Raw genomic sequence first — 21,178 nt, forward strand, 5'->3', positions numbered from 1 at the left:
GTCAGGAAAAGAGTTGCGTTGGACTCCCGTCCATGGGGAGGCAAGGGGCACAGAGGTTGGTAGGAAGGCAGAAGAGGGTTTATTATAGGGATAGTGATACATTTCTGCTATCAATTTGTAAAAAAAAATGGAATCAACGAATCCTGGATTTGGTTTGGGATTCATCCAAGATTTGGCCTTTTTCAGTAGGATTCAGCTTTGCCGAATCCATGCCTTTGCCTGGACCGAATATGCACCAAATACGCACTTTTTGTCACATAAACATGAGAAAAGAAATCGTTACTGCAAAACTCTATAATCATCCTCAGTTTTTTTTTAGCTGGCAGAAAAAAGATTCATGAGCAACAAAGGTCTAGTAACCCATAGCAACCAATCAGTCAGTTTTATTTAATGGGCAGCAGTTTAAAAACAAACAGGTAACTTGGGCAAACTTTGCAGCTTAGATGAGATGACCCTTATAATGTACATGAAGTACAGATGTTAATTATATTGGGTCTACAAATGTTCAATCAATGATGGACTCTTTCAATAAGAATGATTTCAGCCTCTGCATTCAATTTGTACAAGTAATGAAATGGAGCTGCTAAACCAGCTGGTACATAACCTACTGTCATTATTTAGTCACAGGGACAAATTCTTTCTTTTTTTTGCAGATGGTTTCAGAAGGAAAAGCTCATAGGCCTGGAGATTTATTATAGTGCTAGCCGTTCCACAGCCCTGAGTACCAAACATTAATTTGACTTCATTATAAAAATATGTTTGAGTACAAACAGTTTCATAGCGTCCGCTCATTTAGACTTCTAGCTATCAGCGCATTGGTCATGGATTCACATGATGCACCTTCCCATAATGAATGTTCTCTTTGCAAGAATCCGAACATCACGGAAACCAGCTGAGCACTTAATAGTATCTGCAGCCCTATGGGAGATATACCTAGAAATTGAAAGTTAGTAGTGAGTTCTCTGGTTTTATAGAAAAATGGTTTACTGGCAAAAATAGTTTACTGGCAAATATCCCCATTGGTTGCTATAGGTTACTAGAACTGTATCAAAGTTTTCAGGAGCATTAGAAAGCAGCAATATTATTCATGAGCGGATGAAATAGAAAAGGATGCTCAAAAAGCGAGATAATGTACCAATACAACAAGCTATAAGGGCCTTAGAATTCACCCAGGGGTTAAGTGACCACATACAGGCATCAAACACAAGCCAAGTGCTTCTATATATGTCACAGATCCTTACATTTCATTGGGTTCAAATCTGGGTGCATGAAGAGGACACATAAGGGGATCTCTTAAAACCCAAGCGCAAGTGCAGTTGCTCTAAAATGGGCACAATGGGAAACTTGTGTCCATCCTAGGGATCATTTAAAAGTCATGCCCCACCAAAATGGCATAATTTCTACTGAATATATCCCACCCGTTCACTGAAACCATTGTAGTTTTCTAAAACAAAGAGCGGCTTTCATCCTGTAGTGGGATAAAAGTTCAGTATTGGCTATGAAGGCATTGAGATGAACGCTAAGGATTGGCTATGAAGAGAGTGGGATGAAAGCTAAAGATTGGCTATGAAGGGAGTGGGATGAACACTAAGGGGCACAATTACTAACCCATGAACGGGCCGAATGCGTCCAATTGCGTTTTTTTTGTAATGATCGGTAATTTTGCTATTTTTTTGGCGTCTTTACGATTTTTGCGTAAAAATGCGAGTTTTTTGGCGTCTTTACGATTTTTGCGTAAAAACGCGAGTTTTTCGTAGCCATTACGAAAGTTGCGCAAAGTCGCGATTTTTTCGTAGTGTTAAAACTTGCGCGAAACGTCGCGCCTTTTAAGTTTTAACGCTACGAAAAAGGCGCGACTTTGCGCGCAAGTGTTAACGCTACGAAAAAATCGCGACTTTGCGCAACTTTCGCAAAGACGCCGAAAAACTCGCGTTTTTACGCAAAAATCGTAAAGACGCCGAAAAACTCGCGTTTTTTACGCAAAAATCGTAAAGACGCCGAAAAAATAGCAAAAAATACGAAAAAGTCGCAAAATGTTCGTTTCCAATCGGAATTTTTCCAATTCGGATTCGAAATCGTGTCTTAGTAAATCAGCCCCTAAGGATTGGCTATGAAGAGAGTGAGATGAACACTAAGGATTGGCTATGAAGAGAGTGAGATGAACGCTAAGGATTGGCTATGAAGAGAGTGGGATGAAAGCTAAGAATTGGCTATGAAGAGAGTGGGATGAAAGCTAAAGATTGGCTATGAAGGGAGTGGGATGAAAGCTAAGGATTGGCTGTTTGGAGCAAGATAGGTGACTGGCTGTGATTGAAGTGGGATGGAAACTTTGGATTGGCTGTGATGGGAGCAGGATGGGAAGTCAGGATTTGCTGTGATTTAAGAGGGATGGGAATTCGGGATTGTCCATGATAGGAACAGTTAGGGAATTTAGGATTGGCTGTGATGGGAGCTTGAAGGCAATACAGATTGGCTGTAATCGCAGGACCTGTCAGTTGGGTAGACCTCCCAAGGCTTTCCATTTTGTTGGTTTACTGTCTCTGTGGCCGACTGGGGCAGTCCCTTCTGGACATCTCACGGACAAGCAACTATACAGATGACATGGACAGAATAGGGAGGATAGTGCACTGCCAGCTGTTACAGACCTAACACAGTACGTTCCTTTCCAACTGGTCCCTTTTTGTACGGGCTGTAAATAGACTTTGTTAGCACAAATATGTGGAAGCTCAAGGAGTGTTTCATTAGACAACAGTCCACCTTCTTCAGGAGTTCATACATGGTCCGGCATGTCAGTAGTGATGGCATCAAAACTAGCTCCAAAAATCATGGCGTCATGGAGTTGGTGACACAGTGGGTTTAATGACAGTACCTTCAAGACCAAGGGCACTTCTGGGAAAACTACTGCCGGAACAGCCCCTATGACACTCCCCTCATCTTTTTTGTGTCGGAATTTGTGGAGGGAGGGGTAATTGTTCTGTCTTCACTCAAAGAGCTGCAGTTTTAATACAGTATCAACATATTCTGCAGAATGTTATACACATTAAACATACACATACATAGAGAGGAGCTCAGAGGGCACCGCTTATTAGAGCTGATATATATACTGCATACACAGAGCAGTGGTATTAATGTTTACATTAGCCTTGGATTGCTGACCTAGCAACAAGAACCCAATGCTATAGCCCATGCTGCTTTGTGTCATTAGGAAAACCTAATTCCTTATCAGTGTAACTCAGGCCCCGGTGTCACTAAAGGGAGCGAAGCGCTACCCTGCTGCTCCTCGGATTTGTTTGAATAAAACTTAGCGCCCTGCAGAGAGTCTGCCTTACTTTGTATCTCCTTATTTCAAGTCAGATTTAGTATTCAGTCTGCTGTCAGCCTTCAACCACAGCCAACATTAATGCTCGGCTTGTTATTCTAAATTGATGGAAATCGTATTTATTTTATCCTCGCGTTTCGCATTGGCCTGTTTAAATTTGCATTGTGCTGGGTGATGCTTCAAAAAATGTAAAAAAAAAAGCCAAGCACGGCGCCTGTGTGTTTTCTAAAGCGGAACAAGGTTCTTCACATGTTTCAACATCAAATGTCTAAATGAGTTTACCAGGCAGGGTATTGCAGTTTTTTTGATGCAGCAAAACAAATGTACAGAGCAGAACTCGCATCCCTAGAGCCGAGATCTCTCGAGAAGCATTTGGACGCGGAGCGCGTCGTTGAGATTTCTTTGTGTTGTTATGACAGGAGCATATGCAAGAGATATATATATCATTCAGAGACAAACTTTGCACTAATTATTAACAGCGCAACAGATGGAGAATGAAAGATATCTCAGCTGTCTTGTTCTAAGAATACAGAAGCAGCAACTCATGATTTAGCAAGTATTTAATTGCCGTTATCTACGAGATCAGATTCAGCAGCAGAAATGATCCGCCTTGGGTCATCTGATCGCCATTGTTTCATCAATAACCCAGAGAAAATGTGTGTAACCAGACAAATAAACTATTAGCCATTCCTTAAGCTGGCCAGACAAGCCAAAATAAGATCATTTGAAAGATATCTGCTAGGGGAATGGATATCACCATTTTTTTTGAAGAGGAGGCACTCAATGAGCAAATCTTTAGGCAGAATTGTTTATTAATTTAGTTTTATTGGAGTACCATAACGATTCATGTTAACAGACACTTAATTATAGGCCATTGGCCTGAAGATTTGCTCATTGAGTCCCTGCTCTTCAAAAATTGGTGATATCCGCTCCCCTAGCTGATGGTTCAGGGCGGCAAACCTGAGCCTCTCTTCCTTTGTGATGAGTTGTTGGACTATTTTGCATTTGAAAGATGACCTGCCATAAGATTAGCAGAGAAACCGTAAAGCATTAACCTAAAGAGCAACACCTTGGAAATGAGATGCTTCATCAACAAGATCACCCACGCATTAAAAGATGGCAGTCATAGGCAGAAGGTAAAAGCAGTGGCAATTTCATCTTAAAATTTTACCTGATTTAATGTAGCATGTATAATACCCCAGAACACATGGCAGGATAAATGCAAAACCATTTCCATGTATAATGACCCCCAAAACAAAAGGTAGCATAAACACAGTGCCAATTCCATGTATTATACCCCAAAACACACGTCGGAATAATTACAGTGCCAATTCCATATATAATACACTAGAACACATGTAGGATAAATACAGTGCCAATTCCATATATAATACACTAGAACACATGTAGGATAAATACAGTGCCAATTCCATGTATAATACCCCAGAACACACAGCAGGACAAATACAGTGCCAATTCCATGTATAATACCCCAGAACACACAGCAGGACAAATACAGTGCCAATGCCATGTATAATACCCCAGAACCCACAGCAGGATAAATACAGTGCCAATTCCATGTATAATACCCCAGAACCCACAGCAGGATAAATACAGCAACAATTCCATTTATAATACCCCAGAACCTAATTTTATATGACTCAGGAATCGACACCAATCTAATGAGAATAGATATGATTCAAGGTACTAATAATTGTACATCTCCCCATTGTTCCCCTTGTCAATACTACTTCTAAAGTAATAATGGCTGTGAAGGAAACAGTCATTAAGATAATGGAAATGATTCCACTTATCTCCAAACAACCACGTTTACCCACAATAACGGTGCTGGACACCGAAGCCGCTGTTATACCACCTCAGCAAAGGGGAAATACCCCTGTAAGACTACTGCGGCAAACTGTATATATTGAACCCCTGACACCCAGTTACATAAACAGTTCATATGCGTTTTCTTTCCTGTTTAAATCTTCCCTCCCCACGCAACTTGTCAGCAAGTACGACAAAAGAGGGAATAAAAAAGGTAATCAGCAGGTACAATCACATTATCAGAATGGCTGATCAATCTAACATAAATTGTCATGTTATTTCATATAATGTCAATGGTATAAATGAGCCGGTAAAACGAGCTCAAATTATGAGAGAATGTATAAACAGTAAAGCAATGATAGTCATGCTTCAGGAAACCCATTTCAAGGAGAATCATACTCCTAATATATCGCTTAAAACATATCCCCAGGTGTATATGAGCAATAATCCCATAAAAAAAGCCACGGGAATACTTACCTTACTCCACAAGGATCTTCCTTTCCAACATGCAGATACACTAACTGACAAGGAAGGAAGATATCTTCTCATTAAAGGGAAATTGATCAACCAAATGTGTACTATAGCAAATGTGTATGTTCCCAATTCAGGACAAATCCCCTTTCTTAGACACTTTATAAGAATTTTAGAAAACTTCAGCAAAGGTCCAATTATACTGGGAGGAGACTTCAATATGGTATTGAACCCGCTAGTAGACTCCTCCTCAAAAAAGAGCAATATATCCTATAAAGGTCTTAAAGAAGCCAAAAGGCTTTTTGCAGAACTACACTTGATAGATGTTTGGAGAGCACTCAACCCTAAAAAAAGAGACTACACACACTTTTCCAAAACTTTCACAGTTTATTCCAGAATCGATTATATATTTACATCACAAAGTTGGTTACATTTATTCAACTTGGCAGAAATAGGTAACTCTCGCATTTCGGATCACGCACCGATCAAAATAGGCTTCACCATTCCACAAACCAGTAAACACGAATATACTTGGCGATTGAATGAATCTTTAATACATAAAGAATCTATAAAAAAAAGAAATTCAGTCCTTGATATCTCAAATAATCCAAGATAACTCTTCAAAGGAAATTACTCCAACCACATTATGGGAAACTCTGAAGTGTGTACTTAGAGGACATCTAATAGCGATCAGCAGCAAACTGAAAAAAGAGAAAAACCAGAATATAAATACATTAATTAGCAAAATAGCAATATTAGAACAAGCACACAAAGAGACATTAGCACAAAAAACTTTTGTTACTTTGGAAAGCACAAGGCTACAATTGAAGACACTACTTAATGAAAAGATACAAAAATCCTACGTAAGATCAAAACAGAGATTTTACGAATTAGGGGATAAGTGTAATAAACACTTTGCACAAATCCTTAAACGAATACAACCATTAACCCAAATAACTGCAATTAAAAAACATGGAAACGAAATGACACATGACACGAAAGGAATAGCAACAGCGTTTCAAGAATATTATCAATCTCTCTACAATTTGAAACCAAACAAAACAACAAAAGAAAGAAAAGACAAAATAGATAAATTTATTAGCGAGGCTGCTCTTAAGAGATTAACACCCGAACAATCCCTACTTATAGATGCCCCCTTCACCCTAAGTGAAATAGAGAAATGTATAGAATCCCTCCCCACTGGGAAAAGTCCAGGACCAGATGGTTATTCCGCTATCTTTTATAAGGCATATAAAACTACGCTTTCACCCCTTCTCCTGACATATTTTAATTCTATCTCAAAAATGAATAGGTTCTATCCTCAAGCTCAAGAGGCCCACATTACTATCATACCTAAACAAGGAAAGGATCCACAATTATGCTCCAGTTACAGACCCATCTCTCTAATTAATATAGACTTGAAAATATACGCAAAAATCATAGGAAATAGATTAAAAGAATACTTACCTGACTTGATACACACAGATCAAGCTGGATTCATACCTGGGAGGGAAGGAAAAGAAAACACAAGCAAAGTAATATCTCTGATAAAATATGCTCAAAAGAAAAACATCACCTCCTTAATACTTACCACAGACGCAGAAAAAGCGTTCGACAGAGTTTCCTGGGACTTCCTAGACAGTACTTTAGCCGGGATAGGCCTAGGACAAATAAGCAGACAAAGAATATTAGCCCTTTATGAAAACCCCTCAGCTAGGATTAGAGTAAATGGCACCCTATCCCCCAAAGTAGTAATACGTAATGGAACGAGACAGGGCTGCCCCTTATCACCGACCCTATTCGTATTAGTTATGGAGACACTCCTAGCCCACATCAGAAACAATCCAGATATCTCCGGTATCACAACTGCTTCAAAAGAATATAAATGTGCAGCATTTGCTGATGACCTTTTGCTTTTTATAACTAAACCTGGTATCTCACTACCTAATGCACTAGCACTAATGAAAACCTTCGGAGAGTTATCCAACTTCAAGGTAAATTATTCTAAGTCAGAAATACTAAACATAAACGTCCCTAAAACATCAATAACAAATTTACAACAAAGCTTTCCATTCAAATGGGCAGAACAAGGAATAAAATATTTAGGAGTCAAACTACAATCAGATCTTGAGAAAGCCTATCAGGACAATTACCTCCCATTAATATCAACTCTCCAAAAAACAATAGGAAATTGGGAGAAGTTACAACTTTCATGGTTTGGCAGAATCCAAGCCACGAAAATGATGATTATACCTAAAATACTCTATCTTTTTCATGTACTCCCGATCTATCTCCCACAATCATTCTTCACCACAATTAAATCACTGGTTTCAAGATTCATATGGTCGGGTAAAAACCCCAGACTTAAACACTCACAACTTATTCTACCTAAAGAAAAAGGAGGACGGGGGCTACCAGACACTCAGTTATACTATATATCTGCACATTTAACCCGCATTCTTGCTTGGACAGCTGGAAATGTGGATAAAGACTGGTGTAAACTAGAACAGAAATTTCTATCAATACCCTTAGAAAATTCACTATGGTCAGAGGAAAGCTCTATTGTAAGGGAGGCAAAGCAACATCCCCTGATATATGCAACCCTAAGGACATGGCATAAAAACAAGGAGACCTATGGGCTTACATGTACTCCATATGTCTTACAATCTCTCACCTTAAATCCCAATTTTACCCCGGGACTAGAAAAAGGCTCTTTTTCTAGATGGGCTTCATGGGATAACAAACCAACTAGAATGAGAGATTTTATGAAAGACAATAAGATGATTCCATTGGCGGATATCCAAAAGAAATGGGGCAGGCACCCAAGGGACGCATGGAATTACAATCAAATTCATAATTTCCTGCAAACTAACAAGGCTCAAAGATGGAATAGGACATTGACACCATGGGAGCAAATTATATTAGAGTCAAAAATGATCAATAAGCCATTTTCGAAAACCTATAGGTACCTATTAAATGCCATGCCCTTCTCAACCTGGTCATTCTGTAAAGCGTGGGATAAGGAGTTGGCCTCCAATATACCAGAAGAAGCATGGGAGAGAATCTTAAGCACTATGCATAAAACATCTAGAGCATCGAGAACAAATGAGGCAATTTATAAATTGGTAACACGGTGGCATTATACACCAACAAAATTGAATAAAATGTATCCCAACACCTCCGACTTATGCTGGAGATGCAACACACATAAAGGGACTCATACACATATTTGGCTGACATGCCCAAAAATACAAAAATACTGGACGGAAGTACTGAACACAATAAATGCAATCACGAAATTTAATATAGATATCAGTGACCCCGCGTTAATCCTACTCAACATCTATTTACGTAACAATGTCCCTATTTCAGATCCACTCACATTACATTTATTACAATCCGCTAAATCACTAATACCCAGAAAATGGAAATCAGTCGATCCCCCCCTCTTTACAGAATGGCTAGCTAACACGGAAGATATCAGGCAAATGGAGGAAATAACCTTCATGATACATAATCAAAGCAATTACTACAGAAATATATGGACTCCCTGGCTAGATTATTTAAGATCCTTATGAAAAAATTACCACATATCAGTCATTCAAAAGAAGCATTCTGGAACTAATGTTTATAAGGTTTAGTTAAACGAATATTTACCTGAAAATGTAGAAATAACTTGATGACAGCTTGCTTGAAATTGTAAATGTATAAGAAATGTTAAGATTATCATATGCAATGTTCCTTCCCCCCCCCTACCCCTCCCTTTTGCCTTCTGTATCCCTTCCCCATACCTGAAAAATTACAAAATAAAGAATTATAATACCCCAGAACCCACAGCGGGATAAATACAGTGCCAATTCCATGTATAATACCCCAGAACCCACAGCAGAATAAATACAGTGCCAATTCCATGTATAATACCCCAGAACCCACAGCAGGATAAATACAGTGCCAATTCCATGTATAATACCCCAGAACCCACAGCAGCATAAATACAGTGCCAATTCCATGTATAATACCCCAGAACCCACAGCAGGATAAATACAGTGCCAATTCCATGTATAATACCCCAGAACCCACAGCAGGATAAATACAGTGCCAATTCCATGTATAATACCCCAGAACCCACAGCAGGATAAATACAGTGCCAATTCCATGTATAATACCCCAGAACCCACAGCAGGATAAATACAGTGCCAATTCCATGTATAATACCCCAGAACCCACAGCAGGATAAATACAGTGCCAATTCCATGTATAATACCCCAGAACCCACAGCAGGATAAATACAGTGCCAGTTCCATGTATAATACCCCAGAACCCACAGCAGGATAAATACAGTTCCAATTCCATGTATAATACCCCAGAACCCACAGCAGGATAAATACAGTGCCAATTCCATGTATAATACCCCAGAACCCACAGCAGGATAAATACAGTGCCAATTCCATGTATAATACCCCAGAACCCACAGCAGGATAAATACAGTGCCAATTCCATGTATAATACCCCAGAACCCACAGCAGGATAAATACAGTGCCAGTTCCATGTATAATACCCCAGAACCCACAGCAGGATAAATACAGTGCCGATTCCATGTATAATTCCCCAGAACCCACAGCTGGATAAATACAGTGCCAATTCCATGTATAATACCCCAGAACCCACAGCAGGATAAATACAGTGCCAGTTCCATGTATAATACCCCAGAACCCACAGCAGGATAAATACAGTGCCAATTCCATGTATAATACCCCAGAACCCACAGCAGGATAAATACAGTGCCAGTTCCATGTATAATACCCCAGAACACAAGATAAATACAGTGCCAATACCATGTATATCCCCTGCCCTTTCAGTCTATCATTGGTTTTACATATTCTTATGCTTTTTTGGACCATATTCCTTGGTGAGGGGGTGGGGTGGATCCTGTTGAAACACTGGTCATTCTTAGCAGCAATTAAAAAAAAATCTTATTGTGACATCACCTTTATTGCTATATAAGGTAAAAATACCTTGTATAGCAATAAAGGTGATGTCACAATGGGATTTTTTTTAATTAAACACATAGCACTTAATTTCTTATCATCATGACAAAAGATAATGGAGTTCCCTAGTTTATGGCAAATATGCATTTATAATATTTTCTTAATTAGTATTTTCTACAATTCTAGGTACTTTTTTCCCTTCTGACTAAACAAAGACAAAAATGAAGCTGTACATATCTACACTAAGAAGTCAAACTGAGGAAGAAAGAGAAAAGGGAAAATATTCAGCTCCTATTCCACTTTAATATTAATGGCGAAACCATTCAGACGGTGTTTAGGCATTTTACAGATCATTTTCCCGACTTGAGGGATTTCTTGGAGGAGGATTTTTTTTATTTTTCTAGCACACAAACCGAAATAATCCCTAGAGCAGAGCTGCAAATATTCAAAGGCGAAATCCAAATTGCTCTTCCACATTGAAATGTGACTCTTTGTGCCGGAGTTCATAGATAACTGGGGCACATTCCGTCTGCTGGGACCGGGTCACCTATCTTGGAAATTGACTGTTTGCTGTATTTGAACATCAAGAAATATATATATATATATATCAAGGCAAACATCTGATGCAATTAATTTCGAGTTTTTCTTACGGGCTGGCATCCTACCGCAACGACTCAAACTGAAATGGATGTGAGTTTTCCAGGGAAATAAATAAAGAAATATTATATATCAGGATTCTTGATTGCTCTGCAGACCTTTGTGCCGGTGCCGTTTTTTCTTTTTTTTGGACGGGGTTCCGAGAAGAAGTGCAGACAAAAGTAACATTTTATCGACTGCCAGAAATTTCAAGATTCATAGCACTTGCTCCGAAGTGTATAGCACTAAAACAATTTGCATTGGTCCATAACTTTATTAAAGGTTTTTCTCATTCGGCAGGTTTGTATTGTGAACCCGAGGTCTGCAGAGAGTCTACTGAAAGCATTCATTTCGCAGAATCAAGATGAATACCGTGGGCAGCAGAAGCATAACCCACAGTATATTTTGCTTATAGGGTTGCGACTTATGGAAGGTGTTTATGCCTTGAACTGATGTTCACTGTATAACCCATTGGTTGCCAATACAGCAGATCACATACCAGTTTCTAATTGGTTCAATATCTGCATTATATAGGCTTATCCAATTAATCCAAAATACTCACAGTCTCTTCTGTTATGTTGTTGTTTTCATCTTTTCTACATAGTTACATAGGGTTGAAAAAAGACCAGAGTCCATCAAGTTCAACCCTTCCAAGTAAACCCACACCCTATACTTACCAATCTATACACTCACATACATAAACTATATATACATATTCCGCAGCGCTATACAATAAGAGGGTTTTATACATTGGACATACAGAGTAACATATAAAGCAATCAGTAACCGATACAAGAGGTGAAGAGAGCCCTGCCCAAAAGAGCTTACAATCTACAAGGAGTAACATATAAAGCAATCAATAACCGATACAAGAGGTGAAGAGAGCCCTGCCCAAAAGAGCTTACACTCTACAAGGAGTAACATATAAAGCAATCAATAACCGATACAAGAGGTGAAGAGAGCCCTGCCCAAAAGAGCTTACAATCTACAAATTCCCTGCACACTTGATATCAATAAGGGAAGGAACATCACAGTGCAATGAATTGTGGGTCATGTAGTTCCTGCATGCTGTCTGTAAGCTCAGGAGAAGTTGTTGCAACTTGTAACATCAATGTTTTAGTCCCTCCTCCCCTGCCAGGATTTCAAATGATGCAGAAAGAGAAGAACTGTTTTGCAGCTGGATTTCAGCATATACTGTACAAATGGTATTTATTCCTACTGTTTGAAGGAACAGATGACTGGTATATTTTTGTGTTGTGTGGGGCTCTTTAACACATTTTGATTTGGAAGCCAGAGTTTCCCTATAGACATTCAATCCTCTTTCAGCCCAAGATGGCAACAGATGATATTGTCTTCTTGCCCTTGGCTGAGCCCATTCCTGGCCCCAACCACTATGGACCACTGCAATCAGTACCAAGGAGGCAAAAACAACATATCAAACAATGCTGCAAATGTACTTCTATTAGCACGAACACACACAGCATGAAAGTCTACACAACCTGTCCATGGAAGCTTTTCTTTGTTCTCTGCTTTCCAGAGCAAGAGAAGAACCATGGCCTATCTGAATGTGCCATGGCGCCATTTGGCCATAAATAAGCCAGGGACTCAATATTTATATTCCACTGAAAAAATCTGGTAATTACAACTGTAGAGAACGTAAAGCTGGACAACTGAAGTAAAGCTAAGCTTTATCCTTGTAGGGGTTTGTATCCCCGGGCTAAGTACAATAATATAAAACACATCTATTAGCGATGATATCCCATATCCCTCACTTTGTCAAGCTTAATATTATTCTGTATTTGTACAAAATTCACTTTTCATCCGACTCTGACAAACCAATAAATCCAGCCCGGTACCTCGAGATTGAATTTCAAATTCGCTGCCGTCGTGTCGCTCGCGCTTACAATCATTTAACTTGAACAAATTCAGTCGATTGCGCAATAAATTGTTAACAACAGAGGAATAATTAGACAATTCGCCCGGAGAAAACAATGTATCGATCAGCAGTCATGGGAAGAAAAACAAAAAACGGAGTTTTCTGACTTTGAAATAACCTTTAACATGGGCATCAGTTTTAGAAAAAAAAGACAGTTTAAAGGGGAATGTATCAGTAATTACGTTATTGCCAATTGGGCGGCTCTAGTAGGAGTTTACAGCCTTGAATAAACAGTTGAGATGTATTTAACTTGTTGTCTATAAGGGGTGTAACATAGAGAGGTCTCGTTGGGTTGTGCCCGCAACCATTGGTCGTTGGAAAGATCAATCATACTTTGGTTCACACTGACCAGTTTTTACAAGCAGAAGGTCAGCTTTATCCAATCTGTTGCTGGCATAAGGTATCCAAGAGTTAATTAACAAGAAAAAGGCTACATATGCAGTACTAGCTGCAAAATTATATTTTATTTGCACGTGTTTCGGGCCCCAGTGGCCCTTTGTCAAGTGTTGATTAACCACAGTACAGAAAAAGACTTTTAAGAACTCAATACAGGAAGTGACACGCCCCTGACATTAGTGTATAACCCAGTGATCCCCAACTAGTGGTTCATAAGCAACATGTTGCTCCCCAACCCCTTGGATGTTGCTCCCAGTGACCTTAAATTAGGTGCTCATTTTTGAATTTTTGGTTTGGTTGCATAACAATCGAGTGTAAAGCCAAACAGAGCCTTCTATAGGCTGCCAGTCCACATAGGGGCTACCAAATAGCCAATTTTAGCTTTTATTTGCACCCCCAGGAACTTTTTTTATTCTTGTGTTGCTCCCCAACACTTTTTCCATTTGAATGTGGCTCACGGGTATAAAAGGTTGGGGATCCCTGGTATAACCCAATCAGTGAAGGCGTGCCTGTACCATGAAGGGAACAAAAGTCCACATTGTATACACATTCAATACATGATGAAGACAAGTCCCTTGTATACACATAATGTACTGTATTACTGATCCTAGGCGGTGGGTCACCAAACTCTGGCTGGTATAAGGTACTTTATTGCATGGCTTCACTTTGTTTAGTTATCACCCAATATTGCCCATTTAGATCAAAGCTTAACTGGAATTTCTAATGTCCCTGGGAACCTAAAAAAATACAGTCATACTGTACTAGAAAGCTCTGTTCTGTTCTCATAACATCCCAGGGGTCTCTCTAGGAATAGGTATTTGACTAGGGTTGCCACCACTGCTGGCTTTTTTCAGCAGGAAGGGTGCGGGTGGTGACATCCCGGGGGCAGGGAAGAAGTGGGGCGTAACATCACGGGGGTGAGGGAGAGGCAGGGGCATAACCATAAGCACTCACAGGAGTCCTCTATCAAAAGAAACAAAGGGTTTATTGTCTTCTTTTGTGTCACATGTTCTCTGTTATCAGACTAACTGCTCTCTGAAAAATCATTCAAGGCATGGGCACGAGTCTGCTCTGTTTGCTCCTCTCTCCCTCTCCCCCTCCCTTCTCGTCTTCCCCCTCCCATCAGAATGTGTTCCCCCTTCTATCTCTGTGTAATCTGAGCTACCAGAAGCTAGAGCTGCAGCACTGAAGCTACTGAGACCAAGCTAAAATGGCAGCTGCTATCTTAAGCAAACACAGGGAGCTTCTAGGGTTGTTTTCTCAGGTATGGTAAAGCTTTCTGAAGAACAAATATAGATAATAAAGATTTACTACTAAATAAAGCTGATAGTGTGCATAGAGGCTGCCTAATAGAGATGCAGCGAACTGTTCGCCGGCGAACTAATTTGCGCAAACATCGGGTGTTCGCGAGTTCGCGAGTTCGCAAACTTTTTGCGTATGTTCGCAATTTGGGTTTGCGTGGCGTTTTTCCGCTGCGTTTTTTCTCGGCCTAAAAACGCCACACATGGCGTTTTTCAGCAAATCCCGTTTCCATGGTGCTAATAGTGCGAAATAGCAAAAAACGCTGCGTATTTCCGCTAGGTCTTCCAGCTGCCTTTGCGGTTTTACGCAACACTGTGTCAACAAAGTATTTTTCAGAGAAATTTTTGCCCTTGATCCCCCTCCTGCATGCCACTGTCCAGGTCGTGGCACCCTTTAAACGACTTTAAAATCAGTTTTGTGGCCAGAAATGGCTTTTCTAGGTTTTAAAGTTCGCCTTCCCATTGCAGTCTATGGGGTTCGCAAAGTTCGCGAATATTCGCACTTTTTGGCGTAAGTTTGCGAACGGGTTCGCAAACTTTTTTTTTTAGGTTCGCTACATCCCTACTGACTAATAGCCAATCACAGCCCTTATTTGGCACCTCCATGAACTTTTATGGTGCTTGTGTTGCTCCCCAAGTCTTTTTACATTTGACTGTGGCTCACAAGTAAGAAAGGTTGGGGATCCCTGGCATAAATACTGGGAGAAAGCCTGGGGAAACATGGGAGGGAATTACAGAGAAGTGATGCAGCTCTAGCCAAGTCTTGAAGGCATATTAAGCGGTAATGAGTGATGTGCCGAGTAGATTGTTAGAAGAGTGCAATGCGCGGCCTGACATTTCTGTGCTATATAAGTAAATATAATCAGCATTTGTTGCACCTAAAGTGATAATATAAACTCTTCCCAGTGGTCTAATGGGCGCTTCTCTATTAACACGAGTTTAACACGGTGCACCTACATTTGTCCTTAAGTAAAAAAGAATTTCGAGAGCTGGGATTTTATTTGCTTCAACTTGAACTCTCCTCTTCTAATGGCATAATTAGAGGTGGCAGTAATTATGGGGAAAAAAAGCAGTGTTAGTCGACTCCCCCCGCAGCGAGAAGAGAAAGAACTGTTCATTTAGAACCGGCAATTCCCTTTCTGCAAAACATACCTGATTTTTAATTTATAAACTGCACGAGTTTCCTTCCTGTCTCTTGGCCATGATGATTTGATAGAAAGTTACCTCTCTTTGACACAGACCGTGCCGCGGATAAAGACCCCGGGGAGTTGTTTTTGGTGCATAAATATAGGCTTTGTGTCCTACGGTAATGACTTAAAATGTTTGCACTCCGCTTCCACTTTAAAGTCAGCAACTCTAAAAACAAAATGCTTTCATGCTTGATATATTCTCTCACAGACTGTTAGGCTCTTTCTTCTTCCATCCTTCTCGAGGTCTCTGTGTCTATTCTCCAGGGGGTTTGCTGAGCTGCCTTCCTTGAAATAAAATCTTAGTCTGCTAAAGTAGTCGAAGGTATTTCTGACCTCCCTCCCAGCCAGGAAGGGGGAATGAAACATGGAGTCAATTAGCACAGTTTGAACTGCTGGAGTTCTCGCCTATAATCATTTGTGTTCCAGTCTTGAATATTACTCTTATTTATTCTTATTTAGAAAATATACTATAAAAAAGTCCATGAACACTTTTCTTTCTTGCACAGTATATAAAAGACAAAAGAATTTGTTCCACAACACTAAAGATGAAGAGAACCTTCAGGAGGACTAGTCCATTTCACTCCAAAGTTCTTCAACTCAAGGTCCAACTTAAAGTTTTCCGAGTAGTGATAAGCAAATTTTTTCGGCAGGCAGGGATTCGCAGCGAATTTCCACATTTCACCATTGGCAAATTGTTTCGCGAAACTTCTGTAAAATTCACAGCGGAAACATTTGTCGCGCTGAATTTCTTATGTTGCGCATGAAATTTGGGCGTGGTCACGTCAAAAAAGGGCGCGGGTGACAAAAAATTAGCCATGGCGACAAAAAATTAGATGCGGGTGAGAAAAGAAATCGCCCAAATTTCATGCGCTGAATTTCTTATGTTGCGCATGAAATTTGGGCGTGGTCACGTCAAAAAAGGGCGCGGGTGACAAAAAATTAGCCATGGCGACAAAAAATTAGATGCGGGTGAGAAAAGAAATCGCCCAAATTTCATGCGCTGAATTTCTTATGTTGCGCATGAAATTTGGGCGTGGGTCACGTCAAAAAAGGGCACGGGTGACAAAAAATTAGCCATGGCGACAAAAAATTAGATGCGGGTGAGAAAGAAATCGCCCAAATTTCATGCGCTGAATTTCTTATGTTGCGCATGAAATTTGGGCGTGGTCACGTCAAAAAAGGGCGCGGGTGACAAAAAATTAGCCATGGCGACAAAAAATTAGATGCGGGTGAGAAAAGAAATCGCCCAAATTTCATGCGCTGAATTTCTTATGTTGCGCATGAAATTTGGGCGTGGTCACGTCAAAAAAGGGCGCGGGTGACAAAAAATTAGCCATGGCGACAAAAAATTAGATGCGGGTGAGAAAAGAAATCGCCACGGGCAACAAAAAAGACGCGGGCGACAAAAACAATAGCCGCGGGCAACAAAAAAGATGCGGGTGACAAATGCATCTCTTGAATTTTTCGCCATGATCACTATTGACGAGTGTTCACCAGTGAAACATCAGCCATCCTACTGTTGTCTAACAGACAAGATCTACCTGATATTACATGGAATTCAAATATTTTGCATAGTTCGGTTCTAAAAATGATTATTGAGAAGGCAGGGTTAGCCACTGATGGCCTTGAAGACCTCATGAAAGAGTTTATCAAAGGGATGTTTTCACTTTAAAGATGAAGAGAACCTTCAGAAGGACTAATCCATTTCACTCCAAAGTTCTTCAATTCAAAGTCCAATTTAAAGTTTGCCGAGTGTTCACCAGTGAAACATCAGCCATCCTACTGTTGTCGAACAGACAAGATCTACCTGATATTACGTGGAATTCAAATATTTTGCATAGTTCGGTTCTAAAAATGATTATTGAAGGGCAGGATTAGCCACTGATGGCCTTGAAGACCTCATGAAAGAGTTTATCAAAGGGATGTTGTTTTAAAGGGGACATAAGCTTTCTATAGCTGTGTTGCACCACCCAAATAGTGGTGTACTACAGCTCCCAGCATTCTCTACATCAGTGGTTCTCAACCATTGCGTCGGGCCCCTTTGGGGGTTGAACAACCCTTTCACAGGGGTCGTCTAAGACCGACCATCGGAAAACACATATTTCCGATGGTCTTAGGAATAGTTTTATGGTTGGGGGTCACCACAACATGAGGAACTGTATTAAAGGGTCACATTAGGAAGGTTGAGAATCACTGCTCTAGATAGAATATTATCTAGGGTTAAAGCATGATGAGATGCAAGCCCAGTTTGTACAAGAATGTCCTCCAGAACTACTTGTTGTGCTAAGGGTACTAAGAACTCAACTGCTCAACCATACTTTGCTCAATTGTTGCTGGGCTACAAATCCCATTTTTGCCTCCATATATTAAACATATTATCAGTGCATAGTGGGAACTGAAGTCGAGCAAAATGAAGGTTTTAAAGAAATATGGTTTATTAAAATATTTCCCACATCTCCAGTATTAAAGTCACTTCAATAAAAAACGGTTTTGGGGAGGTTTTGTTGGTGTGAGCACCAAAATGTCCCATATGTTCTTACCTTTGATCCCTCACCCACAATCCAAAATATCCATATATTGTGCAGTTATCCAATACAACACAGACTACGCACAGGCTCCCATTTCTATTTTGTAAATAAAGTTTGAGATGGAAATGAAAGACGTGCTCTGATAGGTTCACTCGGCTCTCACACAAGATGTCAGTCTCCTATTATGAACCGGAGCTCGGGAAGTCAATCTCCAGACAAACGTGTCAGATTTATATTTAATCTCAATCACAGCTTGACAGATTGTGATAGACTAATATGGGGCACGGTCTGTCAAACCTCATTCATTGATACTACCAATCAGCCATTTATCCACCTCAGTGGCAATGTCTAAGAATGAATGAAACCCTGAATAAAAGGACATGCAGCGGGATGGAGTGTGTGGAAATGAAAGAAAAAAATGTCAATATTGTATTACAAAAATTGAAATATGAATTTATTTATTTTGCCCTCCCATCCCCACACTTAGGTTTGCCACCTCACACTGTAGGCCTCATTTATTATTCCAGGTAGGGTACAAAATGCAAGGACCACCTTTCCCCATAAGACTTCCAATCTTGTACCCTCACCCAACTGTGTGTAAAGAACTGCTGTATTTTCCTACATGTGTTTTCCAAGGTGCAAAAACTTGGGGGCACTAGTGAGCACAAGGTGCAGGATAGTTTTCTACTTCCCACTGTGCAGGCAGGGCAGCTTTGTGCCTGATACAATGTAACCAGCACCTTGTGCCATATATTTAATCTGGTGCAAGATGCCATTGCCCTGGACAAAAACGTTCAGTGCATAATCACTATGGGGCACATCTGTGACCCTGCTGGATATATTAGAGCTCTTAAGGTGGCCATTAGTGATGAGCAAAAATGTTGGGTGTAAAAAAATTTGTTGCCCGCAACTATTCTTTTGACGCCCGCAAAATTTTTGGACGCATGGCGAGTTTTTCCGAGGCAAATTTTTTTATCCATTCCGTGAAACAATTAGCCAATGGCGAAACGCGGAAATTTGCTGCAAATCCATGCCTGGCGTAACATTTCGCCCATCACTAGTGGCCATACACGCTAATATCTGGCCGCTTGGTGAGGTCGCCAAGTGAGTGGATCTTCTCCCAATGTCCCCACCTACGGGTGGGTGATTTTGGGCTAATTCAGTTTAGAAGGTATCGGTGTCTGTCAGTTCAGGGACCGCATCAACGAGCCGACGCGGTCCCCGATCCAACTAGATTTTCTAACCTGCCCGATTGAGATCTGCCCAATTTCAGGCCAGATATCGGTCGGGCAGGCCCGTCGGTAGTGCCCATACAAGGGCCGATAAGCTGCCAAATCTGTCTAAGGGACCGATATCGGCAGCTAAAATCGGCCTGTGTATGGGGACCTTTACTCGCTAAATCCATAAATTAAATCTATTAGCTCCAGAGCACATAGGCAGACATAAAAAAAAATCTCTTCAAAAAGTTCTTATGGTGGAGATTACCTTTGGCAAAACCTCTCACAGGCCTGAGTAATCTTCACTGTGGATGATGTCTCAAGATACTTCTCTCATTAAAGGACAAGGAAATCCTTTTTAACCTGTTTAATCCCACTTATAAATTATATTGAGCTGAACCTAATCACTAAGTTATATTCTATAAAAAGAACCATCCCGACTTAATTCTTAGAGTATATGGTCTGTACCTCCAAACCACACCGCCATGTTTTCCTGAATGACACAATGGGTCAGGGAGGCCTGTCTGAGGGCACCATGCACAGGCCCGGGTCTGAAAGATCCACATCTGCCCATGTATGGCCACCTTAACTCTTGAATTCTGTGAGGCCACTTATCTTCCCTCCTGAACCATTATTATACACTGGGAACCTTGTGGTATTAAAAGTCTCTTAATGTTTCTTCTCTCTTCCAGATTACTCAAGTCTACTGTCAACCTACTACCATATCCCAAGTTTGCTGCCATCTATCTATCATATCTCAAAGGAAACCTGCTATTATCCAAGTGCAAAAAGGGCCTCATTCTAATTTCAGATGGGCTCTTTCCCTTTCTTATGTCTATAGCTTTTTTCCATGCACGATCTTTGTATAAGCATGGTCTGAAGTCTTCTCCCACCCTTTGCTAGGAACGTCTGGTCTTTATTCATGGGACTCCGCCCCTATAACAGTATTGGCTAGCTAATACACCTCCGTGTAAATACCATGAGGGTTATTTGGAGCACACACATGATATATATTGTACATTTGTATATAATATTAACCTCAAAGATGCATGTTTCAAAGATATTTCATAACGGCAAGAAAACCCACCACCATACAAACTGGGTTCTTCCAAACAAGCGTAAAAACTGCTTTTCACACAAACATCGAGACAAAATCCAATGACCTATATAAATGCACTTAGCCTTTCTTTACATTCACAAGTCTCCGTGACTTTCAATATCTTTGCAGTTTCCTGGAAGGGCAACTTTATCCCAAATCTATCTATTATAAGATCCAGTGAGGGCCTTTCCCTTTCTAACACTTATTTTCTCTTTCATGAGTGGCCTATAAAAAAAAAAGTACTATATTTAATAAGAAATCATTTTAGTG

Source organism: Xenopus tropicalis, chromosome 9 (assembly GCF_000004195.4).
Source record: "Xenopus tropicalis strain Nigerian chromosome 9, UCB_Xtro_10.0, whole genome shotgun sequence".
Lineage (NCBI taxonomy): Eukaryota > Metazoa > Chordata > Amphibia > Anura > Pipidae > Xenopus > Xenopus tropicalis.